Source organism: Equus asinus, chromosome 25, assembly GCF_041296235.1.
Source record: "Equus asinus isolate D_3611 breed Donkey chromosome 25, EquAss-T2T_v2, whole genome shotgun sequence".
NCBI lineage: Eukaryota > Metazoa > Chordata > Mammalia > Perissodactyla > Equidae > Equus > Equus asinus.
The window spans coordinates 24,660,280-24,678,232 of record NC_091814.1 but is presented as its reverse complement, the minus strand read 5'-3'; the positions used below and the strand labels follow the sequence as shown (position 1 = coordinate 24,678,232).

The 17,953-nt window shown below is 41.5% G+C and overlaps 1 pseudogene; it reads left to right on the top strand.

The window, feature by feature from the left end:
• Nucleotides 1-17,423, top strand: part of LOC123280651 (intelectin-2-like) — a 31,707-nt pseudogene extending 14,284 nt beyond the window's left edge.
• Nucleotides 17,424-17,953: the final 530 nt, after the last annotated feature.

The window sequence follows — 17,953 nt, the reverse complement described above, 5'->3', positions numbered from 1 at the left end:
CAAGTGGTAGTCTGGGCCATGGCACAGAAGATGTGCAACAGGCATGGAGTGGGTGGGTAATAGACGCCCTCGGTCCCCAAGACTTCTTCCTCAATATGAGGGCCTTGATCTAGCAGAAGGGTAACATGGAGTTTCAAGAGTAGTCAGTTGGAAAAAATTAAAACGTAGGTGAAATCTGGCGTAAGAAATGGTTGTTCTTTTGATAATGTTATCAAACAATGCATTTTCACTTTTTGCAAAATATAGTTCAAAATTTTTCACTAGTTAATATATGCACATAGTACAATATTCCAAAGGCATAAAAAATATACAGTGAGGAGTATATCCACCTCTTACCACTGACCCCAGATCCCTAGCCCCATGACCCAGAGAAAACCACTGTTATATCTTTTCTTATAATAAAATTTTGAACTACAGGAGCTCTTCAGCACATTAAGTGACAGAGAGTAAGCGGCAAAGATCCTCTGAGAGAAGCTTCTGAGTGACAAGTTGCAACAAAACGTCACCTTCTAATCTGAATACCCATCCTCATTCTGGGCACAAACTGTTATTTGTAATCAAGAAAAATGTCTCCATTTGTTCATATCCACAGGTTGACATCTCCCTGAAACATCTTGAGAATTTGTTGTTATTCCAAATATCACACTCAACTTGTTCAACTATTTTGTTAGTTTAGAAAGTATCTTTTGTCTTTCATTCAATTTTAGTATTTCCTGCAGTTTTGATGTTAGGCAATGAAAGAGTCAGAACTCTTGAAAAATCTGGCAACATTTAAAATCTTGAGGTCCAGGTATCTGTGATGAATACAAGCTGAAGAGGAGCCTGTGACTAAAGCTCTAGGAGAAAGTGATCCCTCCACCGGAATTGTAGCCATGGGCATAGTACACAGGCAGGGCGGCTGCCCGGCTTTGCATGGTTCGAGGAGGGCTGTGTGTCAGGCAGTAGGCTTTTGCTTGTCTCCATGACTTAGTGTTGTCGCCCCTAAGGTAACTCTATCGTCTCATGACAAAAGAGGAAAAGTTCTCATCCTAATTGGGAAGACCTGGCTGAACTCCACTGGAGGAGGGAAAATTATTCTTCCGTTTCCAGCAGCCAAGCTCCAATTAGTTGTATTAAAGAGTCAGCAGTTGAAGAATATCCCAATGTTTATTATGAATAATGGCCAGCCATGTCTCAAAAGGTACATTTTGGTGAAATTGCAGTTATCCTCAGGACCTTGGGAATGGCTTCTACTTGGGAGGTATTGGGTGTTGTGCCGGGAGCCGTGGCTACATCATTTGATTGGCTGTTTGACAGGGTCCAGCCCATTAACACCGAGGGGTGCAGGGTCGCCCCTTGGTGAAGAATAACCGGCCGGCCCCTCACATAGTTCTGAAACCTGTGCTGCTTCTAATTGCCCTTCATTCCTTTTCCTTTCTTAACCTCTAGTTTTCACTCCTTTGGGTGGCTGCTTGGGAGGCACTACCTCCCAGGAAAATTAGATATAGTAAGAGAACGTGACCACCTGCAGGTAACTTTCAAGATATTTTTCAGTTAATTAATGGAGGAGCACACAGTCCCTTTTGAGACAAGCAGAAAGGAATCCTGCCCAGATAAGATGTCGAATTACGTTTATGGCCTCCATCTGGTTAATGTTTCCTTCTCCCTCCAGTTCTTTGTCTAAATATATATATGCATCGTCCTTCTAAGTTTGCTGGTTAATTGGATGATCAAGAAGTATCTATATATATTATTCTTGACCTTCTGCTTTCTGTTAAAATGTTATGGAGGTTTTCTCCTAAAAGCAATAAATAATAAATAATTGATGAGTAGAAGGGCTGAGGGGTGCAGGGATGCCCCTCGGTGAAGTATGGCCAGCCGACACCCCTGATATTTTCTGAATTATATGCATGCTTTCTATCAAGGTTATGTCTATACTTATTTCTGTTTTTTATTCTTGAAGATATATAGTTTAGCTTAGCTTTTCAGCCCTTTACTTTAGTAACAAAATGATACTTTCTCGGGCAGTGTGCTTAAGGGACTGTTAGCTCTACAATCTAAAAGACAAAGGAATGCTTTCACCCCCTAAAGGGCACGAAAATACAAAGATGTTTAACTGCATGCTGAGAATGCAGATAGCCCTGGGGATAAGATACCCTGGAGTCGCCTTTTGTTCCCATTAACCATCTACACTAATGGCGTAAATGATTGAGGGAGGCAGGGATGGCTCCACCAGGATGTAACCAGACGGACCGCTGTCCTGTCTGGAGGCCTGGACCTTCTCTCTTTGATTTAACTTTTCCATGAATTACAACAGATGTCTAGGTACCTATCTCTTTTAGCTTAGAGACAACAAACACTAGTTAATTGTGGAGAAGACTACCATTAACCTTATGCTCTATAGAATAGAATGCTAATAAATATTCTTGTGCTCATTTTTTACTTCCTTATCTCTCTGAGAATATTTCTAGAACTATTTCTGTACTAATCCCGAAAAATATATGACACTTGTGCACAGTAAAGTTGGACTTGCTAACATCAACCCAAGTCTCACGTCCTCTTTATTTTCCCCTCATTGCACCGACGCCATCCATCCCTCAGGAACCTGGACTCAGCCGGGGCGGGACTCAGGCAGTGTTGCATGACAAGACATGTCACAGGAAAGAGGCTCATGCCAAACAAAATCGTAATTTTTCCTTAGAAATCTCATGGCCCTTTTAAATGAGAGAAGAGAGTAAAATTACTGAGTCCCACTTGCAGGCATGAATTGAGGAAGAGGCTGGTGAGAGGTCATCTACCTACTAGACAAGCATAGAGTATCCAGGAAATAGAATACATACTATCCAAATCTTTTTTATAGATTTGCAAAGATACGTGGACTTCTAGTATCCAAGGATACAGGAGATCTTGATGTTTAACAGCAAATAAAAACAGGCTGTCAGGATGAATGAGGACAGAACAGAAGGAGGAGGAACACCTATCTACCACCAGAGAAGGGCAGAAGATGGAATGATGATTACACACTGGCCAGATTGAGAGAAACTGGGGCCAAAGGCAACACCATTGCACTGACTGCCCAGGGATCTTGAAGAAAACGGTAAGCACATTTGTTTGTCTGTTTAGCTGAAAGAATCGAGGAATCTCAAGAGCTTTTAAATGGAACTATAATTTCTTGTTGCAGCAGTTGTGGGAATGACATTACAGTGTGATACCTACTGCTGATTCTGGACGCAAGGGATATAGAGACATTTTAGGAAGGAGCTCAGCTGCCTTTCATCTGATTCTAACTGGCTGAGTAGAATGAATGAGTCTGACGTCGTTAGCATGTTGGGGCCTGTCTTAGTATGTTTGAGATGCTACAACAAATTACCATAGACCAGGTGGCTTCTAAGCAGCACACATTTATTTCTCATGGTTCTAGGTTCTGGGAAGTCCAAGATTAAGGTCCTGGTAGATTCCGTGTCTCATGAGAGCCTGCTTCCTGGTTCATACATGGCCATCTTCTTGCTGTGTCCTCACATGGCAGAAGCAATGGGGAATCTCTTTTATGAGGGCACTAATCCGATCCATGAGGGCTCCACTCTCAGGACCCAATCGCCTCCAAAAGTCTCCGCCTCCTAATGCCATCATCTTGGTGGTTAGGAATTCAGCATGTGGATATTGGGGGAACACAAACATTCAGACGACAGCAGGACCAGAGTGAAGAGGGGATGGAGACAGGAATCTCTCGTATGTCATAGTCATTGAAACCTCTGGCAATGAACTGGGAGTTGCAGAGATGATGATGTTTGCTCTTGGTTGCTGCTCTGAGGCACTAGTATTCAGGGATCACCAATTTCAAGAATTAAGATCATTCAAAGCTACGCCTCTGCTGCTCCAGGGCTGTTGTGGTTTTTATACATATTAATGGTCTCCAACTCTCGCTTAAATTGTGTCATTTCTCTTCAAACACAGGACATTCCTGCACCAAAATCATGAATTATAAAATTTCAAGCTAAATAATAATTTTCAGTTCTTTGCTAAAATATTTATTCTGTCTTTTATTCCTTTGAACATATTAAACACAACGTAGACTCCAAGTCTGATAACTCCATTATCGGAGTGTCCTGTTGCTTTGTTCCCATTGGCTTGTTTCTCTTGGGTTGTGGTCAGATTGTTTTGTCTGCACATATGCTAGATTATGTGTGATTGGATGCTAAACGTTGTCTATGAAAAATTCTAGACAGAATTCAAGGTCTAGAACGATGATTGCTGTTGTGGGCTGAGTTGTGTTCCCCATAAAGTTATGTCAAAGTCCTGATCCCAGGTACCCGTGAATGTGACCTTAATTGGAACTACAATCTTTGCAGATGTAATGGGTTAAATTAATGAGCGCATACTGGGTTAGGGTGGGCCCTAGATCCAATATGACTGGTGTCCTTATAAGAAGAGAAAGAGACGTGGAGACAGACACACATAGTCGGAAGTCGGCTGTGGAAGATGGAGGCTGAGAACGGAGGCACGCTGCTGCAAACCAAGGAATGCCGGGATTGTCAGCAAGCACAGGAGCTAGGAAGAGGCAGCATCCTCCCCCAGGACTTTCAGAGAGAGCACGGCCACAGACACCTTGATTTCATACTTCTCACCTCCACAACTGTGAGAGAAGGAATTTCTACTGTTTTAAGCCACTCAGTTTGTGGTAATTGGTTATGGCAGCCCCAGGAAACTAATACAATTGCTTCTGGCTGTTGGAAGCTGTGCCCACAGGGCCCGTCTGCGTTTGCCGGCTGACTGCCACTGCTTCACACACACAGGCCCAAGCTCTCTGGCGGGGACCCCCTGCCCTGGCCAACCAGCTGAGGTGGTGCTGAGGATCCAGCAACAGAAAAGGCAAAAACGTCAGCCTTTCTGGAGATTGCCCTCTAGTGTGGGAAATAGACAATATACAAAATAAATAAATAAAATAAATATAATGTTAAGTTTTGATACGTGCTATGGAGAAAGAGAAAGAAAGTATGTGTGCTAACATATGAGCAAACTCTACTTTCTCTTTCTCCATAGCACGTATCAAGAGCTAACATCATCATCTCTGCAACTCCCAGTTCATTGCCAGAGGTTTCAATGACTATGACATACGAGAGATTCCTGTCTCTACTTTCTACTGTCTCTACTACTACATGTTGGGGGTGGTGGTGGTTTGCAAGTTTAAACAGAACTTTAGAGATTCAATGTCATTCCGACAAAAATTCCAAGTTTGTGTGTGTGTGATTTAAATAGACTTAAAATTTTATGTAGAGGCAAACGGCCAAGAGTAACTGAGACACTTTTGAAGAACAGGTGGGAGGCCTTGCTTCACTGCCTGTCAAGACGTCTCATTAAGTCTGTAATGTTTACAGCAATGTGGTTGGGCACAAGGAAGTGATTCCCACAATTTAGGCTCCCGATTACCTTTAGAGAGAAGGTGGGGCTTTGTGAAGGCAGGAGCATTTCTGGGGAACTGGCAAAGTGTTATTTCTTAGCCAGGATGGCGATTACAGAGGTATTTGCCTTTCTGTAATTCATTAAACTGGATATTTAGGTTTCATATGCTTTTCCATATGTGTGTTAATTTTTTTTTACAATAAAGTTTTGTTTTCAACAACAAAGAATAAACAAGTCACTTGGAGAAGCTGGGCTGGATATGAGGTTGGAGGAGAAGGCTTTCTTCCATAATGTTCTCTCTCAGTGCACACACATACTGTCCATTTTTTTGCCTCAAGTGTGTCTGGAGCTATTTTGAGTTGGACTGGCCATTGGTGATGAATCTAAACCCACAAGAAGCAATACTCTATCAAAAGCAATTATTTTTCCTTCTTTTACATTCTTACCAACCCTCTTCCACCTACCAACAATTCCCAGGAAGTTACTACACACAACCTGGCCTCAAACTCTCCCTTGCTACCCCAGTTTAGGCTGTGATATGGTGGGAGGGTCAGGTGTCCGAAATTGCTACTCCTCACATTTCCCTCACTTTCCCTCAGCCCCCCTTCACAGCCCATGCTCTTACAGTGCTTGCCGGGTCTACACTCACCCTCTTAACTTCTCTCCCTGATTTGTATCTTCTGGTGCACATGGATGTTCAGTGATCAGAGGAGTTGATCTAAAATACATAAAAGGCCCAAAGAGGGGAAGAGAAAGGTGGAGAGGGCAAGCGCCAGGTGTTAATGCAGCTTCATTGACCAGCAGCAATGGGGTCACTATTCCTTTCAGATATGTAAGCAATTCAACTCTGAAATTCCATGCTGACAGCCTATTTCCAGAACCATTCCTGGTACTATTTTTCTCAGCCTGAGTCCTCTACAAATGAAAGCCTGAGACAAAGACTAAAGTGCTAACACTTGACTTGGGGGGTGGAAATTCAGGGAGGTAAAGATCAGGAAAAAATGGAAGAGATGCAAGGAAATATGTTAATTTCAGGATTATTCAGAACAGCCAAGGCTTTGAAACATCCTAAGTGCCCATCAACGGATGAATGGATGAAGAAGATGTGGTATGTATATACAATAGAACACTAGGCAGCGATAAGAAAGACGAAATTGTGCCACTTGCTACAACATGAATGAATCTTGAAGGTATTATGTTAAGTGAGATAAGTTGGACCCAGAAAGACAAATACTGTGTGATTTCACTCACATGAGAAGATGAATGAACAAACTCATAGACACGGAAAACAGATTGGTGGTTACCAGAGGGGAAGTGTGTAGGAAGGGAGAAAGGGGTAAATGGGCACATATGTGTGGTGACAGATGCAAACCAGACATCACAATACAGTCTATAAAAAAGCCAAAATATAATGCTTTACACTTGAAATTTACACAATGTTGTAAACCAATGTGACTTCTACAAAATAATTTTTATAAAAGATAAGACCAGAAACTACATGATTTGTGATTATCCTGCCTATCACTTTGCAATGATTCCCTAAGTGACCGGGAGGAGGCAGAGACCTGAATAGAAATCTGTCCCGGGTCCCATGGCGCTTTCTGCAGTGTGGGAGGGAGCATGGCTGAAGGACAGCTGTTGCAGTATGAGGAACGTGGAAAAGGGTGGGCAGAGAGAGGGTGGGAGAACAGAGGAAAGGGTCAGGAGGCAAAGCAAGTGCAGAGCAAAAGATGAAGGGAGAGGAGGGGGAGAGAAGGCAAACTGGGCGTGCTGAGGGGAGAGGCGTCATTGAGGAAGGAGAGAAGTTAGAAGGGATTGAAGAAGAGAGACGGCATTCAATGTCCCTGCTGACGGCATGTGCAGAGACCAAGCCATCCCCACTAAGCTCTGCTCAAATGGAAGACTCATGAGCAAAGTAAATGATTCTTGTAGTTTTAATCAGTAAGTTTTAGAGTAGTTTGTAATGCCCACAGACAACAGATGCAACCTCTATGATATGGAGTTTGAGCTTGGTGTTCTAGCTGATGACACGAACCTTTTCAGTGGGATTGTGGGTGGTTTGTGTTTTACCAGGAGCCCTTTTGGCAGCAGTATGGAGAAGGGATTGGAGCAGGCTAGTACTGGACACAGAAGAGGATTAGGAATGGGCAGGAGGCCATGTTTTCTATATTTATTCTGAGTCGATCAAGTTCAAATTTTGCTGTTAAAATTTCCTTTTCCTATCAACTGATGATATGGTAGATGTTTAATCAAAATTTTTTTTTTTTGCTTTGCTAGAAGTAATGACACAAACGGGGCCCAGCCCCGTGGCCAAGTGGTTCAGTTCGCACGCTCTGCTTCAGCAGCCCAGGGTTTTTGTTTGTTCTGATCCTGGGCAAGGACATGGCAGCGCTCATCAGGCCATGCTGAGGGGGTGTCCCACATGGCGCAACCTGAAGGGCCGACAACTAGAGTATGGAACTATGTACTGGGGGGCATGGGGAGAAGAAGAAGAAGAAGGAGCGGGAGGGGAGGGGGAGGGGAGGAGGAGGAGGAGAAGAAGAAGGAGAAAGAAGATCGGCAACAGGTGTTAGCTCAGGTGCCAATCTTCAAAAAAAAAAAACCCAAAAAACCAAAACCTACATCAACACATACCAGTCTTGTTGTCAACTTTTTTTTTTTTTTGGAAAAAAACACAGGTCCATGTAATCCCCAAATCCAGAAACAATGCTGGGAAATGGTGTTTCAGATTTGTATTTTAGAGCCTGTTAACTCCATGAATTATCCCTGTAGAAAGACCCTGCCCCTAGATACCTGGAGCCCTCACCTCACTGGGCATCCTGCCATGAAAGCCTGTGCTGGGTCCCACTGGTCTTTCTCCATCAATGGCTCAGGGCCCTCAACCCACACCAGGAGCCTCTGCAGAGCAAGCTCCAAGCTCTGCCCAGCTGGCAGCTCTCAGCTCCTGGCCCCAGTATGGAGGGAAGGAGGGAGCTCTGTGTGATGGAGGAAAGTGCTGCTGAACTCAGACTAGGTCTGTGAGTGGGGGGAGCCCTGATTCCAGCTCAGAGATGCATGGGGTTTAGGGCAAGGGGTCCATGGCCTTTTAGTTTTTGTAGGACTAAATTGGGGTTGAAGGTGGGGCAGGGTTGGAGAGAAAAAGGATGCTAGTGACGTTAACCATCTTGTTTTTCCTCAGGTTGCAATGACGCAACTCGGCTTCCTGCTGTTTCTCTTTATGACCACCAGAGGGAGCAGTGCAGGGGAGTAACTCCTAGGAGCAGCAGTTCCTCCAGCTCACCTCTAGGGGTCAGTAACAGAACTGGGCTGTGCTGCTCCCAGGGTCTGGTCTGTCCTGGGCCAGAGGGGATGTCTTTGAGTTGCACAGAGGCCACATCTTGCTGCAGACTTGAGATGTAGGCTGGATGCTGATTTCTGGCCTCTGGTGGGATCTGGCCTGTAGCAGTTAGGGTGTTGGCTGAGGCGTGTCCTGGGCCCAAGCTCTGTGCCCCTGTGTGGTCCAGAGGAGGCTCTGGTAAGAACTGTGTCCTCTCTGAGCCATGCTCTACTCCTGTAGCCTTGGCCTTGGGATGTCGAGGGAGTTGCATGGTCTGTTTTGTGCCCAGGAATGCTCTCTTCACAGTCTTCCTCTCCACAACAAAAATAACAATGGCATTTTAAAATTTGTATTTGTCGTCTTTGTTATTTATCTATTTTTTTTTAAAAAAAATAAAGAAAAGCATATTCCTAAATATAATCTCACTTGATCTTGACAAAATCACTGTTTCCTAGAGTCCTTTTAGGGGTGAGGAAGCTGAGAGGGGCTCAGATATGTGAGGTGTAATTCCAAGGACGCTCAACCAATAAGTGTTGAGCTACTTGTAACTGAAGACATCTGACCTCAAAGCTTGGGATTCTTCATTCTTGTAGACTTTTAGAATTGCCTGCAAACTCTTTAAAGTTTGGACTAGTATACAAGGTTCTTCATTTGATGCCTCAGTTAGCTTCTTGGTCACAGTCTCACCACCCCCTACCTCACACCATAGGTTTCAGCCACATTAAACTACTTACATTTCCTCAAGAGGCTGGGCTGGGCTTTGTTTTTCCCTCCATGTCTTTGGGCTGTTCTCCCTAGCCAGCATTGTCTTTTGTCCTACTGATAAGTCATGTTTACTCTCTTGGAATAAGCTAAGGTGTCTCTAGGACTAGGAGGCCATCTCTGACTATCAACTGACCTCTGTTCCTGGGACAACCCCCTGACCCCAGACTGCCCTCTCCATTCTCCAGTCTCACCTCAGAGTCTCTCTTTTGTTTTCCTGGGCTGGTCTTTCATTTATTCTTCTCAATATAATTTTTTTCATAGTTCAAGATAGATCAACAGACTTTAATGTGATTGAGTACAAGAAGTTCATTGACAAAGTTTCATATTCTACATTACAACTACCATTTAAAAAAATACTGCTTATTGAGTTTTGATATAGCATCAAAGAAAAATACCCACAATGATCTGAAAAGGCTGAAAACACTAAAATTTTTATTTTATTTATTATTATTATTTTTTATCATGACAATTTCCCAACTACATGTCTGAGTTAGGCTGGATTTCCTTCATTTTTTTTTTTTTAATTCCACCATACGAGTTGTATTTCTAAGCAACCACATAGCCCAATTGATGCAGAAAATTTCTTCTTTTATTATTTCATTAAAGTCATAATAGTCTATAACACTGTGAAATTTCAGGTGTACATTATTGTTTCTCAGTCATCATATCTACGTACCGCTTTGCCCCTTTTGCCCTTCCCCAAGACCCCTTCCACTCTGGTAACCACTAATCTGTTCTCCTTGTCCATGTGTTAGTTTATCTTCCACATATGAGTGAAATCATATGGTGTGTGTCTTTCTCTGTCTAGATTATTTCACTTAACATAATACACTCAATGTCCATCCATGTTGTTGCAAATGCCACGATTTTGTCTTTTTGATGGCTGAGTAGTATTCCATTGTATATATAAACCACATCTTCTTTATCCATTCATCAGTCAATGGTCACTTGGGTTGCTTCCACATCTTTGCTAGGGTGAATAATGCTGCAATGAACACACAGGTGCATAACTCTCTTTGCATTATTGATTTCAAGTTCTTTGGATAAATACCCAGTAGCAGGATAGCTGGGTCATATGGTTTTTCTATTATTAATTATTTGAGGAATCTCCATACTGTTTTCCGTAGTGGCTGCACAAGGATGCGTTCCCACCAGCAATGTATGGGGGTTCCCTTTTCTCCACATCCTCTCCAACATTTGTTATTTTTTGTCTTGGTAATTATAGTCATTCTAACAGGTGTAAGGTGATATCTCATTGTGGTTTTGATTTGCATTTCCCTAATGATTAGTGATTTTGAACATCTTTTCCTGTGCCTCTTGGCCATCTGTATATCTCCTTTAGAAAAATGTCTGTTCATATCCTCTGCCCATATTTTGATCAGGTTGTTTTGTTGTTGTTGAGTTGTATGAGTTCTTTATATATTTTGGAGAGTAACACCTTGTTGGATATATAATTTGCAAATATTTTCTACCATGTGGTGAGTTTTCTTTTCATTTTGTTCCTGATTTCCTTTGCCTTGTAGAAACTCTTTAGTCTGATGTAGTCTCATTTGTCTATTTTTCCTTTTGTTTCCCTTGCCTAAGTAGACATGGTATTCAAAAGGATCCTTCTAAGACCTATGTCAAAGAATGTACTGCCTATATTTTCTTCTAAGAGTTTTATGGTTTCACATCTTACCATCAAGTCTTTAATCCATTTGGAGTTAATCTTTGTGTACGGCAAAAGATAATGGTTTACTTTCATTATTTTGCATATGGCTGTCCAGTTTTCCCAACACCATTTATTGAAAACTTTCCTTTCTCCATTCTATGTTCTTGGCTCCTTTATCAAAGATTAGCTGTCCATAGATGTGTGGGTTTATTTCTGGGCTCTTGATTCTGTTCCATTGATGTGTGTCTGTTTTTGTGCCAGTACCACGCTGTTTTGTCACCATAACTTTGTAGTATATTTTGAAGTCAGGCATTTTGGTGCCTCTAGCTTTGCTCTTTTTTTCTCAGGATTGCTTTAGCTATTTGGGTCTTTTGCTGCCCCATATGAGTTTTAGGATTCTTTGTTCTATTTCCATGAAGAGTGTCATTGGGATTCTTATTGGGATTGCACTGAATCTGTAGCTTGCTTTGGGTGGTATGGACATTTGAACTATGTTTATTCTTCCAATCCATGTGCATCGAATCTCTTTCCATCTCTTTATGTCACTTTCTATTTCTTTCAATAATGTCTTATAATTTTCATTGTATAAGTTCTTTTTTCTTTATGATTTTATTTTTTTCCTTTTTCTCCCCAAAGCCCCCCAGTACATAGTTGTATATTCTTCCTTGTGGGTCCTTCTAGTTGTGGCATGTGGGACACCACCTTAGTGTGGTTTGATGCACAGTGCCATGTCCGCACCCAGGATTCGAACCAACGAAACACTGGGCCGCCTGCAGTGGAGCACGCAAACTTAACCACTCCACCACGGGGCCAGCCCCTCATGGTATAAGTTCTTCACCTCCTTAGTTTAATTTACTCCTAGGTACTTTATTCTTTTTTTGCAACTGTAAGTGGGATTGCATTCTTGAGTTCTCTTTCTGTAAGTTCGTTAGTAGAGCACACAAATGCAACTGATTTTTGTAAGTTGATTTTGTACCCTGCAATTTTACTGTAGTTGTTAGTTATTTCTAATAGTTTTTCCGATGGATTCTTTAGGATTTTCTATATATAAGATCATGTCATCTGCAAACAGTGAGAGTTTCCCTTCTCCACTCCCTATTTGGATTCCTTTTATTCCTTTCTCTTGCCTAATTGCTCTGGCCAAAACCACCGGTACTATGTTGAGTAAGAGTGGTGATAGTGGTCATCCTTGTCTTGTTCCTGTTCTCAGAGGGATGGTGTTCAGTTTTTCCCCATTGAGTATGATGTTGGCTGTGGGTTTGTCATATATGACCTTTATTATGTTGAGGTAATTTCCTTCTATCCTCATTGTTTTAAAGAGTTTTTATCATAAATGGCTGTTGGATCTTGTCAAATGCTTTCTCTGCATCTATTGAGATGATCGTGTGGTTTTTATTCCTCATTTTGTTAACATGCTGTATCACATTGATTGATTTGCAGGTGTTTAACCATCCCTGTGTCCCTGGTATAAATCCCACCTGATCATGATGTAGGATCTTTTTGATGTTTTGCTGTATTTGCATTGCCAATATTTTGTTGAGGATTTTTGCATCTGTGTTCATCAGGGATATTGGCCTGTAGTTTTCCTTTTTTGTGTTGTCTTTGTCAGGCTTTCGTATCAAGTGATGTTGGCCTCATAGAATGTGTTAGGAAGCATTCCATCTTCCCTAATTTTTTGGACTAGCTTGAGAAGGGAAGGTATTAAATCCTCTCTGAAAGTTTGATAGAATTCCCCAGGGAAGACATCTGGTCCTGGGCTTTTATTCTTTGGGATTCTTTTGATTACTGTTTCAATCTCTTTACTTGTGATTGGTCTACTCAGATTCTCTATTTCTTCTTGATTCAGCTTTGGGAGGTAGTAAGAGTCTAAGAATTTATCTATTTCCTCTAGATTGTCCATTTTGTTGGCATATAGTTTTTCATAGTATTCTCTTACAATCCGTTGTATTTCTGTGGTATCCATTGTTATTTCTCCTCTTTCATTTCTGATTTTATTTATCTGAGCTTTCTCTATTTTTTCTTTGTAAGTCTGGCTAGGGGTTTGTGGTTTTATTTATCTTCTCAAAGAACCAGCTCTTTGTTTCATTGATCCTTTCTACTGCCTTTTTTGTTTCAATAGCATTAATTTCTGCTCTGATTTTTATTATTTCTCTCCTTCTGCTCACTTTGGACTTTGTTTGTTCTTCCTTTTCTAATTCAATTAGGTGTAGTTTGAGATTACTCATTTGGGTTTTTTCTTGTTTGTTAAGGTAAGCCTGTATTGCAATGAATTTCCCTCTTAATACGGCTTTTGCTGTATCCCATATGAGTTGGTGTGGTACATTTTCATTTTCATTTGTCTCCAGATATTTTTTGGTTTCTCCTTTAATTTCATCAATGATCCATTGTTTGCTCAATAGCATGTTGTTTAGTCTCCACATCTTTGTCCTTTTGCAGCTTTGTTCTTGTAATTAATTTCTAGCATCATAGCATTGTGATCAGAAAAGATGCTTGTTATTCTTTCAATCTTCTTAAGTTTATCGAGGGTTGCCTTGTTTCCCAACATATGGTCTATCCTTGAGAATGTTCCATGTGCACTTGAGAAGAATGTGTATTCTGCTGTTTTTGGATGGAGTGTTCTATATATGTCTATTAAATCCAACTGGTCTAGCTTTTCATTTAATTCCACTGTTTCCTTGTTAATTTTCTGTCTGGATGATCTGTCCATTGATGTGAGTGGAGTGCTGAGGTCCCCTACTATTATTGTGTTATTATTGACATCTTCTTTTAGGTTTGTTAATAGTTGCTTTATGTATTTTGCTGCTCCTGTGTTGGGAGCATAGATATTTATAAGCGTTATTTCTTCTTGATGGAATGTCCCTTTGATCATTATATATTGCCCCTCTTTGTCTCTCTTTGCCTGTCTTATCTTGAAGTCTACATTGTCTGATATAAGTATTGCAGCATCTGCTTTCTTTTGTTTGCCATTGGCTTAGAGTATCATCCTCCATCCCTTCACTCTGAGCCTGTGTTTGTCATTGGAGCTGAGATGTGTTTCCTGGAAGCAACATATTTTTGGGTCTTGTTCTTTAATCCAACTCACTACTCTGTGTCTTTTTATTGGAGCATTCCATCCATTTATATTTAGGGTGATTATCGATATATGAGGGCTTAATGCTGCCATTTTATCACTTGTTTTCCAGTTTTCTTGCATTTCCTTTGTTTCTCATCCTGTGTATTTTGGTCTACCAGTCGAGATATGTAATTGTTTATGTTGTGTTTCTTTGTTTTCTCCTTATTTATTATTTGTGTCTCTGTTCTGCTTTTTTCTTTAGTGGTTACCATGAGGTTTGTATTCAAAATATTGTGGATGAGATAGTCCCTTTTCTGATGGCCTCTTATTTCCTTAGACTAAATCGATTCAGTCCTTTTCCTCTTCCCCCTAAGTTGTTTTTTTCACATCTTATTCCACCTTGTGTTATGAGTTTCTGGTTCAAATGACGAGATTATCTTTGTTTTTGCTATTTTCCTTCCCTTTCTCTTACATGCTATACTTGAGTGCTGGCAACCCTGCTCTTATTCTGTCTACCCATTTAACTCCTTACTCCGTGCTTTGTAACCCTCTTCTACTTTTTTTTTTTTTCAGGTATGAGGGCCTTCTTGAGGATTTCTTGTTGTAGGGGGGAGGGGGTTCTTGAGGCTATGAACTCCCTTAGCTTATGTTTGTCCAGGAAAGTTTTTATTTCTCCATCATATCTGAGGATATTTTCATTGAATAGAGTATTCTTGGCTGAAAGCTTTTGTCCTTCAAAGATTTGAACATGTCATTCCAGTCTCTCCTAGCCTGTAAGTTTTCTGAAGAGAAATCTGCTGTAAGCCTGATGGGGGTTCCTTTGTAGGTTATTTTCTTCTGCCTTGCTGCCCTGAGTATTCTTTCTTTGTCATTCACTTTTGCCAGTTTCACTACTATCTGCCTTGCAGTAGGTCTTTTTACATTGACATATTTAGGAGATCTGATAGCCTCTTCCACATGAATTTCCATTTCCTTCCCCAGGTTTGGGATGTTCTCTGCTATTATTTCTTTGAACAAGCTTTCTACTTCATTCTGCTTTTCTTCTCCTTCTTGAATACCTATAATTCTTATGTTGCATTTTCTGAATCAGATATTTCTCAGAGACTTTCTTCACTTATTTTTAGTCTTAGTTCTCTCTCCTCCACTATCTGGAGCATTTCAACATGTCTATCTTTGATTATGCTGATACGCTTCTCTCTGATGTCCACTTGAGCATGCAGGGGATCCATATTTTGTTTTAGTTCTTTCATTGTGTCTTTCACCTCTAATATTTCCGATTGATTCGTCTTTATAGTTTTGATCTCTCTTAGAAGTAGCTCCTAAACTTGTGGAATTGCTTCTCTACATTGTCATTTAACTCATTGAGTTTTTTGATGATAGCTATTTTGAATTCTTAGTCATTTAGATTATATATTCTGTGTCCTCAGGACTGATTTCTGGAGACTTGTCATCTTCTCTCTGGTCTGGAGATCTAATATAATGTTTGATATTGCTAGAGGGAGTGACTCTGATTTTTTGCATCTTGGTGTTATTTGGTCACAGTTACCACCTATTGCCACTGGGAGGGGGTCAAGAGCCATGTATTCTGAGTCTTAGCTGCTGGCAGTTGACCCTGAAGATCCTATTTTTCTTTCCTCAGCCATCAGCTTGTCCCTCTCTCACTCAGGATGAGGCAGTTTTGCTGCCTAGGAGGACCTGGGATCTGATGGGGGAATGATGAGTGTGGGGACACTAAAGTGGGTCTCTGTGCCTTCCTTCTCTTTGTGACAACCTGGCTCTCATGGGGCCTTTCAACCATGGCCCAAAGCATGTGTAATATAGTGTGTACATGTGCCTGCATGCACCTCAACAAAGCACGCAGTGAGCACCTACGCTGTGCTGCTGTGGGAGACATGAATATGGCATGTTCCTTGCTCAATATTTAGTAGGACAGGCATTCACACAAACACACAATTGTAGTCTGATGCATCCAAGGTATATGGAAATATTAATGAGGGGCTATAGGACCACCTGACTCTGCTGGAGTGTCAGGGGTAGCAACTGCAGGAAAGGTAACTTCTGAGGTATGTCTTGAGTGGTGTCCCAAAGTTTAGGATGTATCAGTGCAATTTAGGTTGAGGGAAGAGCACATTCCAAATCATCAATGTTAGAGAGAGCATGCAATGTTGTAGGAGCAGGAAGCTGTTTTGTAAATTTGGAGCATGGGATGTATGTCGGGTAGAGGCAGGAGCTGATGTTGGACATGTAACAGGAGCCAGATCATGGAGGGACTTTTTACATCATGACGATGATTTTGGACTTTATGCTGTAGATGATGGGAACATTAAATTATTTAAAGGGAAGACTGACCTGGTCATCTTTATATTTTACGAAGATCATGCTGTTTGCACAGTGGTGACGTACTCTAGTAGGGACAAGCAGACCAGTATTGAGTTAGGTTCAATAGTCCAGATAAAGCCTGAAGTAGAGCAGTGTGCTTCGGGATGAATGGTGGGTAATGATGAATCCTAAAGATTTTAAATTTGTGACCGGTTGAATACAGAAGATGGGAAGGGAATAAGTTTAGAATAACCCCATGATCTTCATTTGGGCGACTGATGGTCATTTATCAAGTCAGGATGTCTGCTTGATGAACTGGTTTTGGGGTAAAGAGGGATATGATTAACTCTCCTTTGGTCATGTAGAGCTTGAGGTACTTGTGTGGACATCCAGGTGGCAGCCGGATTTTGAGGTCTTCAGCACAAGAAATATTTGGATTGGAAGTAGAGAGTTTGGGGGCCATCAGTTAATTATTAGTAACTGAAGCCAAAGGGGTCATGCAATCTACAAGGGAGAGAGAGATGTGTCCTCTATTAGGGAACAACACTTATGGAATTCATGAAGGAAGAACCCAGCCAAGGAACCTGAGGATGAATGTTCAGAGAAGTTGAAGAAAAGTCATGAGATAATGAAATCACTAGAGCTAAAGGAAGAGAGGTTTTTATGTGAGGAATAGATCAACACTGCCAATGGAAATTCTGATGAGGACCAGAGATTCCCACTAAGATGTCGTTCGCCTCACTGACAGATCTCTCATTACCATGTCTCCCTCTCCTTATTTCCCAGCACTGCATTGGTGGAGGAGGATTCTCCCCAGAGCTGACCCCTTGCAGTTTTGGGGGGATTTCTGTGGTTTTGATTGGCATAGATACAGAACTCATGCTAGTTTTAGCAACAGGCTGGAGACAACTGAGGCAGCTGTGCTTTTTATCTATCAGTGAGAGCTCCTTGGCATGGGACCCAGGCGTATTCTCCCAACCATGGGATCCCAAGGATGGGGAACAACTTACCTAGTAAGTAGAATGTTATTGGCAGAGGATAGGAAAATAAATCACATTAATTCAAGGTTGGTGTTTTTTGTGAATTCTTTTCCTGCAGAGGATGAAGCACTGTAACATAGTTCAAAAGAATGTCTACTCTTATGGTTGATTCTACTTTAACCACTTGTGTGCTTGGAATGTTAGGGCTCAGGAATCTTGCTAGAGGAGCAGGTCACCCCTCACCCCTCTTTCAAGTAGGCGTTAAAATAGCCAGAGGAATTAAAGGCAGGAGGAAGCATTTTATCCTAACCCTTCCTAACTCATCCAGATGGACTGATCAATTTGCATCCTTAACCTGAAGATCCTAAAAAAGAACGAGTTCTTTTAAGGGGAGCACTACATAAGGAAAGAGATACTCCCAGTAACCAGATCTGGTATATTCTAGCTGTAGTTGTGGGGCAATCTCCCTGGGGATGGATGGGACTGGGAGT